The sequence below is a fragment of the Macaca nemestrina genome, chromosome 1 (genome assembly GCF_043159975.1).
Source record: "Macaca nemestrina isolate mMacNem1 chromosome 1, mMacNem.hap1, whole genome shotgun sequence".
In the NCBI taxonomy this organism is placed as follows: domain Eukaryota; kingdom Metazoa; phylum Chordata; class Mammalia; order Primates; family Cercopithecidae; genus Macaca; species Macaca nemestrina.
In genome coordinates this window covers 65,980,539-65,990,125 of record NC_092125.1, presented here as the reverse complement: position 1 = coordinate 65,990,125, position 9,587 = coordinate 65,980,539, and the positions used below count along the sequence as shown (strand labels likewise).

Genomic DNA, 9,587 nt, shown 5'->3' with positions numbered 1-9,587 from the left:
GTGAGTAGAAGGAGCCAGCACCTTTTCCTCACTCTGAAGTTATCTTTACCCCCTGAAATCAAACACTGCATGCAGCACCCTGTAAAATTGCTTCCTTGTAGGCTCGAGCGTGCTTGCTAAGTAAACATCCTCCCATGTTTTTGGAACTGAATTCATTTCTACTTCCTGGTCATCCCATTCGGGTTTTTCTGTTCTCGGTGCCTCATAGAATCAGGTTAATAGAAGAAAGACCTAGAATTGGACAGAGGTACCTAAAATGTTTTAATCCTGCCTCCTCTAGCCTCCTCATATAACTGGCTGTTTTCCACTGTACTCAAGGTTCCCTCTTTTGGCTTAAAGCCCCCCTCCCTCTGTCTCTGTACAGGAAAAGCCTCTTCCTTCTTTCTTGCCTATTAAATTCTCCGCTCCTTAAAACCACTGCACATATGTCCATGTCATTTTATTCAAACCGGAGCGAAACCAAAAACCCTAGTGTTCTTCCAGTCATCAAAGCTGTATCAACGGGGTCATGGGAAGGAAAAGATTTAGAGGGAAAATGAAACGAAACAAAGCCTTGCTGAAGGTAGTGTTGTCATAGTTTTTTGCGAGTCATAGTTGGTCCATGCCGCACCCCTGAGATGGGGACTTATCTTTGCAAGGACTCAGCTTAGTTTTGCTGCGGTCATAGACTACAGTCGGCCTCTCTACAAATTCTGTGGCTTTGTAGGTTCCTCCTCTGACCCTACCTCGCTTTCACTTCGTCTCTCATGACTTATTTGCCTCTTCTCTCACTTCCACCCACCCGTAACATCCCCATCGCCATGGCAGTGAGCAGCCACGTCACTCACCAAGTTCATGGGGTGATGGGCCAGCTCTGTACCAAGCCTACTTCCCTCTAGTTCTCCCTCCTGAAGGAGGAGGCTCCCTGGCAGAGCTCAGAGCCCTTTGTTTATTTGATCCTGGGCTCTTGGATAAATCAGGAATGTCCTGACATGAACTTAGGCATGTTTTTCTTCCATGGAGAAGGAAACTACGGCAAATGGGATTTAAGTAACCAGAGGGCCATTCTGGGGGACTTGCTTTAGTGTCATCAAGGCCACCTTCCTTTGGTCGTCAGACCAGTAGGTAACTTCTTTATTGGCATGCTCAACCTTGGATCCCAGAAGGTGTGAATTTGAAGCACTTTTCCCCCTGCTGGGAGCCTGGCACAGATACTCTGGTCTTCTTTTAAAATTGTGTAGTGCCATGCTTGTCTTCCAAGTGGTCCTTCTTTCTGCCAGATGAAACTTTGGCCCAGAGTAGTTGCTTGAAGAAGGCTGCCTGGGAAGCAGATATGAGATAAGGTGGCTGCCTGGCCTCGCATTCTCATTCATCTTCCTGGAAGTGGCAAGGTTCTTGATGTCATGGACTTCATGAGTCACCTGACCCAGGACCTGAATATATCACTCACTTCTGGTCAAGTCTAGGCTCATATGATACAACTGGTTGTCAGGAACCTTTCTGCATTATTTGGATGTAGCAGTGTGGGAACCTGACACTCCCTTGGTCTCTCTGGGTATGTAGGGTCTAATGGCTTAGTATCTCAGTTGTTCTTGGAAGCATTTTTGGGTCTGGGGGGAGGGGCAGGAAAATGTTGGGGGCTCTTTGCTTGCCACAGTGGAGACCTGTGAGTATCCAAAAACAACCCCACTCGATCTTTAGAGCATTGGTGGACCGCCCTTCCCTGGAAGTTTCCAGGAGTGTGGACATCCATGCATGAACATTTTGGAGGGGTTGGGGGTCATCCAGTGGATGCTGATCTTGCTTGACTACCCATGCTGGAGAGGAGAACCCAGTCATTGGCCACTTCAGGTCCAGGCTTGGCTATTGCTCTATTTTGCTGTTTTTCATGTTGTCAGATCTTCTTGGGAACAAATGACTCAGCAACCTGAATCTCTGAGACTTTATGGCCTAAGTACCTTTTGAAAAGTAATTGAACGCATCTACCTAGGCCCTAAAATTTTGAGCCCAGGAAGGATGGAGATCCAGACTGGTTTTACTCTGGATTCTTCAGGCTGCAGTTCAATTTGGTTTTTCAAATTCCTGCCCTGATAGAAGGATCTCATTTGTGGGGTAGGCAGGCAATGTTTTAATTACGCTTTTTGTCCTTAAGAAATTCCAGGGAGAAAAAAGTCCTGGTTTGTGGCCAAAAAGGCAAAAAACAACAGAAATCAGCTATGACTGTAATCCTGGACTTGTCTGTGGCACAAAGAGTTAATGGGACAGTGGTCAGGGTGAGGAACATTTTTTCTCAGGGCTGGAGAAGCCCATATGGCTCAAGAAAAGATTTTGCAACATTTAGTACGGGGCAGCCCTGTCTGGGCGCTGGGGGCTGCCACTCAAAGAGTTAAGCTAGTCTTATGCCTGGGAAGGCCTCAGGGAAGGAGTGAGCCTGCAAGGACAGGGACCTCTATGCCCCAGAGCAGTGAGGTGCAGAAGGGGTGGGGTGGGAGGGGGTGAGCTGAAAAGTGTGGCCAAGGAAGCAAAGTGTAGGCCCAACTTTTTTTGCCTTGTTTGACCAGCCTTGGCACTGCCCTCCGGCTCTCCAGGGGAAAAGCTGCAGTTCTGCTCTTGCAACACAAGGAGCAGACTGGAGAATTTAGATCTGCGTCACAGAGCTCAGAGAGAGAGAGAGAGAGAGAGAGAGAGGGAGAGAGTGAGAGAGCGAGCGAGCAAGCAAGCTCCGTCGATAGGTCTGCTAGCAACAGCCGTGCTGCAGCAGAGAGAGAGAGAGAAATCAAGAAACAAGTCATAGCAACACCGGGCACCAGGTTCTGCCAGCTCACTTGCTGAGCGTTCAGAGATCTGTCGGGGCCAGAGGCCTCTGGGTAGCCTAGGCTAAGGAGATGACACGCAAGGTGGCACGGGCGGTTCCCGCGGGGAGGAGGTGGGGTGGTGGTGGGGGGCAGGGGTGGGAGCAAGAGGTTGCGGGGCGACAGTGGAAGGTTTGATGGGACCAAATTCTGGAACATTCGGGACTGCGGCACCTTACGGCGGGACCGAGATTTGGGTCTGCGCAGGCGACGATGGGTGGTCCGACGGGCTTCAGGACTTGATGGCGTAACCCCCTTCTTCCCCCACGTATGTATTTGCTGGGATCAGGGGCGCTGTCTCTGTGTATGTGGGTGCTCTGTCTTTCTCACCTTCTTTCTCGATTTTTGCTATTTATTTCTCTGAGGGAGGGTTTCTTCCCACTTTAATTTCTTTTCCCTAGTGTCAGCTGCTCAAGCCTGACCAGGGTAGAGGAGAGAGGAGTGAACCATCCCCTGCTTCCCACCTGACCTCCCAGCCTTTACCCTATTTCCTTCTAGTGGACAGACAGACTGGTTCTCCAAGTTGTTTGGGTGTCAGCGTCCATCTGTCTGTCCGTGCAGGTCTTGTGTGGAAGGTAGGGGAGTGAGAAGTGCCAAAAGGAAGACAGAGGGACAGTTTTTTCCCAGGGGTTGTCTTATTGGAAGGTCTGGCCCTGGGAATCTGAGGCTGGTGGGGAGCCGAGTGGCCAGGGTGGGGTGTGGGCTGGGAGAAGTGGGGTAAAGCTGGTAGGTTTGTCACTGCGTAGTTGGGAAAAGTGGGGAATGGTGACGCAGTCACTGTTGCATCTGGTTAGGAGCTCTATGGGGACAGGTAGTGAGACTCCTGGGGTCTCTGTGGCCAGCTGAGAGGGGTTAAGGATGAGCTGAGAAGGGAAGCTAGCATTTAGAGATTAAATGTCATCCTTTTGGCGTTGGAAAGTTGTTTACCTTGCGCTCTCTGTGTCTCCATGTTGGCTCCCTTCCAGTTCACATGTGATGGCCTTCCCTGTACTGCTGCATCATTAACTAAGTGACTGAGCTGGCCTTCCATTGGCCAGGGGAGGGCTCTCCCTCCAGACACTTCCTCTGATTGGTGGGTGGGCCAATGGCAGGTGAAAAGCTTTTTTTGATTGGCTCAGGGCAGGGTATCAAATCTGAATTTGCATTTCACTTGCTTAAAGGGGAGCGGGGAGAAGCCCAGCAGCTTTCTAAAATCTCTTTAGGGGTGTGCGTAGGCTCCTGTGTCTATGCCTGCTTTTGACTGCCCAGTTGAAGCCTCTTCCTATGCCTTTTAAAATTTCACGCACTATAAGGAGGAAGAGCTCGGGGCTCCCAAAACTTTTTATTTAGAGGGAAGAATCCTAGGGAGATGGGTATGCAGAGGGTTGACCAAATTGGAAAAAAATATTTATTCTGTAGTTTGGTGTTGGAAAAGGGAATTTTCCAATCAGCCACACCTCGGTGTTGCGGCAAAATAATTCTTGGCTCCCCTGGAAACGCATGGGCAAGGTAGGGCAGAGCTGCTGCTGCTGATACTGCCACCACCCTGGGCTTCCTGCTGACTCTGGGCTACTCCCTGGGGACAACAGATTTGCATTGACGTCCGGGGCTGTCCAGAGGCCCTTAAGAGCCAGTTGTGAGCTGAGCCCAGTATGGGAAAGATCTGCCTTCTGGAAGCTACTACTACGTGGTGCTTGGAAAGGTGAGGATGGGGGACTGACCCCAGGAAACTGCTTGGAAACTGCGTATTTGGTGGGATTTCCAGAAAAGTCAGCGGGAGACGGGAGGTTTGGAGGCCCCGGGTTAGAAAGGTTTGTCAGTCTAGGGAATGAGGAGAATCAGAATAAAACTAGGGCAGCAGGCTGTTCGCCTTTGGTTGGGGGAGGGAGGCCTCGAAAAATCAGGGTCCCGGCTCTCTAACCTGTCTTTGTCGCAGGTCTCACATTTGTGGGGAGGGGGTTTACCAAGACCTGCGCCATGCGCAGTGGCCCCCACCCGTGACTGCGCATCTGGAAGCGCAGTGCGCCCTGGGTCTCTGGCCTAGGACGAGCACCGCCCTTCTTATTACATAACTGAGGGCATGGCACGCGCCTTCTCGGCCCTTCCTTGCAACCCTACCTTCTTGCTCCCCAGGGCCCATAGAGCTGGGGAGGGTCTGACTGGGGAGCAGTGAAGGTCTCCAATCCCTGGGAGGGCTAACTCTTGTCTAGTTACTGGCAGGAGCTAAGCTTCAGGACAAAAGTGGTGGTTTTCTAGCCTCATCTTGGGGAAGAGGCTACAGAACATCCTTCTGAGTGCCCCATACCACCTATGACCCCTAGGGCCTCTCTGGTGGAGGGAGTGGCACCCTTCTTTCACTCATGTCCCGTCTGATTTTTGAGAGGATGTTTCTGAAGGAAAAGACGTGATGATTGTGGGGGACTTGGTTGGGAGGTAGTTTTGACAGTTTACTCCCCTTGTCACTGGCTTCCCCTCCTTTTCCTGGGTGGGTTTATGATCTTTCTGGACTCCTCAGATGAGCTGCCATTTTGGAGCCATTTCTGCTGGTCTCCGACATGGTGGCGTTGGTTTTTCTGTCCTGCTGTGCCAGTTCCGCAGAGTGGGCGGGGGGGCGGGGGCTATGACGGAGGAGGGGAAGGGGGGGCAAAAGCACAGCAGAGGCGGGCACAGTGGTGGCTGCCGCAGTGAAGGTGGCTCCAGGGGCAGAGCCGCCCAGTCCCACCCTTGGACACAGTCCTGGGTGGGGATTCAGGTGGAAGGCATCTGGGTAGGGGTTCACCACCTGGGCCTGGCTTTGCTAGAGTGTGGGTTTCCCATGTCCTCATCAGCCTGATGCTTGGAGTAGTTCGGAAAAGCCGAGTGTCTGAATGAGAGTGGAGGCAGAGGCTCAGCAGCTCATCTCAGACGTGTCAGACCCGTGGTTTGTGTTCCCCAAATAGGCTCTGTCTCCAGCAGCCTCCCTGTGGGGACAGGGAAGTGAGGTACATGGCAGCGTTGAGGATCTGTTCGGATGGTCCTGTCTGCTTACTGTTTGTCTTCTGTTTCTCCTTCATGACCCCTGCCAGTGCCATGGTTCCAGCTGTAGTCCTCTTGTGAGGCTCCCCGCTGCCCATTCCCCCTCTCTCCAGGCCCTTCTGCGTGCAGCGGCCATCTTGTCTTTCTTGCTCAGAAACTTAAAATGGTTTCTCATCATTCCCAGAGTAAAATTCCTTCCCTTTAGCGTGATGCTCAATGCTACCCGTAACTGGCCTTAGGTTTTCCTGTACAGCCTTACTTCTCTCAGTTTCTCTTGGTGGACCACAGGTTCCAACAAAACCAGGCAACTTCCTTTTCTTGCTTTTCCTGTTTTCAACAGTGATGTTTTCCATGCCTCCTCTCCTCTGCATCCACCTGTGGGAGTCTCACTTTCTCCATGGACCTCTCCTGATTTCCTTTGTAAGAAGCAGTTCTCATAACCACCCTTGCCCCTTCGGCCAAACTTCAAGATAGTCTGTCCCTTTTTATGGTACTTTTGTTGTGTTGTTATTCTTTGTGTATAAGTCTTATGTCACCTATCAGATTGGGAGCTCCAGGAGGGAGTCTAGAGAAAGGAGAAGGAAAACAAATACCTATTTGGTGCCTTCTGTTTGACCGATACCATGTTAGACACTTTCCCTGCAGTTACTTCATTTATTTCTTTCCATAGCCCTGTGAGGAGCATCCCATGGCTACTAAGTGGTCTGGTCATGACTAGAACCCTGGTCTTCCAAAGCCTTTACATTTTTCCTCTCTGAATTCTTGGTGTTTATAAGATGCCTGTGATGAAGTAGATCCCCAAAATGTGCCTATTTAAGGAATTTTGTAAGTCCCTAATGCTCTGAGGGAGTTTGGTCAGTCTTGTGTCCATGGTCTGGGTCCCTTAGCTATTCCTTGACACTGTCATTAACTTTCTCCTCTTCCTTTGCGGTCAGGTTCACTCAAGATGATGGCTTTTTTCTTGTAGCTGAAATTGATGGATTAACTGACTCAGTTATCCTGGTTGCCTTCCTCATGCAAGAGGAGGGAGAGGTGGAGTGGGATATAGCATCTTCAAAGCCAGAATAAGCTCCAGAATTAGGGAGCAGGGAGCAGAGACACTGGACTTTGACAGACCTAGGTTTTCATTGTGATCCTGCTGCTTCTTAGCTGAGTGACTTTAGACAAGTCATATGATTTCTCTTAAGTTTTCATGTCCTGGTTCAGTGAGATGGAGCTACTACAACTGTTATACAGAAATGTCTAATACATTGGCAGCAGATAGGTTCCCATCCCTGCCCAGTGGTTTATCAGGGACTTAAAATGGGAGTGTAGCAGAGGGCTAGAGAAGAAATGGGGGAGACAGGAGCTCCTGTGCCCTAAGTAGTGTCACAGCAGGGGCGCGGAGGAGGTAACCTAGGCATTGCGCACCTCAAGCCTGCAAGGAGGTACTGTCCCCCACCTAGCGTAAATACCCCTTTACTTCTGCATCAGGAACATGCTGTGGCATGGAGTGGTGGGGGCTGGCGACAGCAGAGGGAGGGTCAGTGAGCTTTCCCGGGAGTCTTTTGATGCCAGTTAGTTTCCCTTCTTTCTGAATCTCAGCAGTGGCTGCCTGCTTCCTGATGCTGCTGCGTCCCATGGGAGGGGAGCTGGGCACCCTGAAGCCCCTCGTTACCGATTCGGGGGCCGCGGAGCAGAAAGTGACGACAGCCAGTGAGTCGTCAGTCGACGGCAATGGGGACCCTGGTGACGGCTGCTTTGTTGTTTTTTTCCTCTTTGGAAGATGACTCAGTGTATCGGGAGCCGGGAGATGGAGCTCTCAGCAGAGTGGCCAGGATGTTCTGTCAACATGAAAGCTGCAAAAACAGCTCGGGGCTCTGAGCTGATCTTTAGCCTGGGGTCATTTTCAGGGCTGGACAGAGAAGGCGGCCACTGCCCGGGCATCAGGATGGGGGCGACACCAGGTAACTCAGCAGGGCTCTGGGAACCCTTGTATTTTAGAGTCTGAAAAGAAAATAATAGCTGTGTGTGTTATTAGATGAGCTTGGCAAATAGGGTCACTTTTTGAGTTCTTCCCACTAGTCCCAAATGACAGACATCGTCCTAGGGCCCAGAAAGTCCTCTGGGATTTTTCACCGTAGTTCTGTTTGTGATGGTCTTGGTGGTCATTGCCTTGAATGAAGGGCTATTCGCTTCTTGGGGTGGGGGTGGGCCAGGCCGACATCAGTGAATGCGGGCGCACCTATACCCCGGGAGAAGTGGCTGTGGTGGGGCTGTGGCGTCTTCAGAGTCCTCTGCCGGGCGGCGTTTCAAGATGGCGGCTCTGCGTCGCCGTCACTAAGCTAAAGGCCGGCTCTTGGGCAGCCTCCGTCAGCCTCCCCTTTCCATATTGACCCAAATCAGAGCTTCCCTTCTCCGCTTCATCTTCTTCATTTTCTTCTTAGGTGAAACAGTGGGCCTTGAGTTCTTGACCCTTTTAATTTTGTTTGCGTCATCATGGCGGCTGTGGGTTCTAGGCTTTTCTCGATACCGCAACCTTGCGCTATAGGCGCGTGATCCCCGCGCCCCGCCCCGCCCCGCCTTCTTGCGACGGAGAGCGAAGATGCACCTCTACTGCCACTGTATGCCGGCCCAGCCGTCCTCCCCTTTCTCTCCTCTACCACCGCAGTGGGAGCATGGGGCAGAGGGGCAAACAATTGTGTATGAGGATGAGGGACAGCCTGGCCCGCGTCCCCTCCCTCCTTTCGCTGGGTACTATTTTTCAGTCTCATGCTTTCCCACGGATGATGCTAGCAGTGACATTTGCCACTGAGCACCTCCTCTTCTCTCCAAGGACCTCCCAGGGTGACTCATTTGGGATCTCTGGTAGGAGTGGCTCCTGGGCCTTGGGAGCCAGAGCGGGGCAGGGAGATGTGACAGAGGTCACATGAGAGAGTTAAGCCGGGCAGGGAATGGGAACTAGCCATCCCCACTTAGAGTGCAAAGGCAGACACAGCCCTTTCATGTCATGTTTTGCACCTGAGTAGAGAGCAGCTTACCCTAAAAAGATTGTTTATGTATATGGACGTTGGAACCTTTCCTGTCTCATTTTCTTTGTCCCAACCTGTGTATATGATAAGAGCCTGGATTTCGGGCTTCAGGCAGCTCTGTGGTCCCTCAGGTTCGTTTTCTGAAAGAGGTGGTAAACAGGTCCTCCTTCATCAGACCCTGTATCCGCTGTCACTGGCCTTTCCCCAGGACATAGGTCCCATGTCATTTTGCCCAACATTGTCTTGCTTCTTTCATTGGCTGGTGGACAGCAACTGAGGGTCATGAACCCAGAGCCACATACTAACCCCAGATGGGACTCTGGTTGGAATCTGCTCAATTCATTGCCTGGTTGGCTCTCTGAGCTGAGCCCACCTGTCTTCCTTTCTCTTCTTCCTCACAGAGGACTCAGGAGAGCGCAGCTTGCTCTGTGAGTGGGTGACAACCTCTTGGCGACTCAGGCTCAGCTGAGGATGGTGCCAGTGTGCCGGAGACAGCCATCATACTGCCGGATAGAGTGGCTCACTTGCATGTATTTGGAACAAAAAAAGGAGATGCCTGGCAGCCCCGCTCTCTGCAGTAAGTATTCATCTGCATTCTTTTACATTCCTTTATTTCTTCGAACATCAGAAATGGATAGATGTTTATTGAGCCCAGCCACCTGCTATGCCTTCTCCATTCTTCTCCCACACACTCCGCCCTTAGTCCTCCAGAAGAGAGGACTAGATTGATTTTCTCATGCTACTGGATAGC

General features: G+C 51.4%; 1 long non-coding RNA gene across 5 annotated transcripts in view; it reads left to right on the top strand.

Annotated features, from left to right (window-relative positions):
* LOC105484879 (uncharacterized) overlaps positions 1-9,587 on the top strand; it is a 67,423-nt gene that overhangs the window by 42,280 nt on the left and 15,556 nt on the right. For 3 of the 5 annotated variants that reach the window (XR_011613511.1, XR_011613513.1, XR_011613508.1), the window contains one exon: positions 9,238-9,413. This is a non-coding gene — a long non-coding RNA (uncharacterized lncRNA). Of the gene's footprint in view, positions 1-2,476; positions 9,414-9,587 lie in introns of those variants that run through there. The other 2 variants (XR_011613509.1, XR_011613507.1) reach the window with 2 other exon arrangements.